The sequence below is a fragment of the Propithecus coquereli genome, unplaced genomic scaffold, assembly GCF_000956105.1.
Source record: "Propithecus coquereli isolate 6110/MARCELLA unplaced genomic scaffold, Pcoq_1.0 Scaffold399, whole genome shotgun sequence".
NCBI classification, from domain to species: Eukaryota; Metazoa; Chordata; class Mammalia; order Primates; family Indriidae; genus Propithecus; species Propithecus coquereli.
The window spans coordinates 40,817-41,121 of NW_012149718.1; positions in this window are offsets into that span (position 1 = coordinate 40,817).

Genomic DNA, 305 nt, shown 5'->3' on the forward strand with positions numbered 1-305 from the left:
CTACCCCTGACCCTAACACCCTGACCCTAATCCTAGCAACCCTAAAAACTCTAACCCTAAACCCCATACCCTAAGCACCAATCCCAAAGCTGCAAACCCAACCCTAACCTCTCACCACCAAGCCCCAACCCCAACCCTATTCCCTACCCTCACCTTCATGCTCACCCTGACCTCAATGCTAAACCCTAACTGCAGCACCAACACTTAAAACGTAAATCCTAACCCTAATACCCACCCCTAATGCTAACCCCCATACTAACCCTACCCCCTACCCAGTACCATCACCATAAACCCTAAACCCTAAC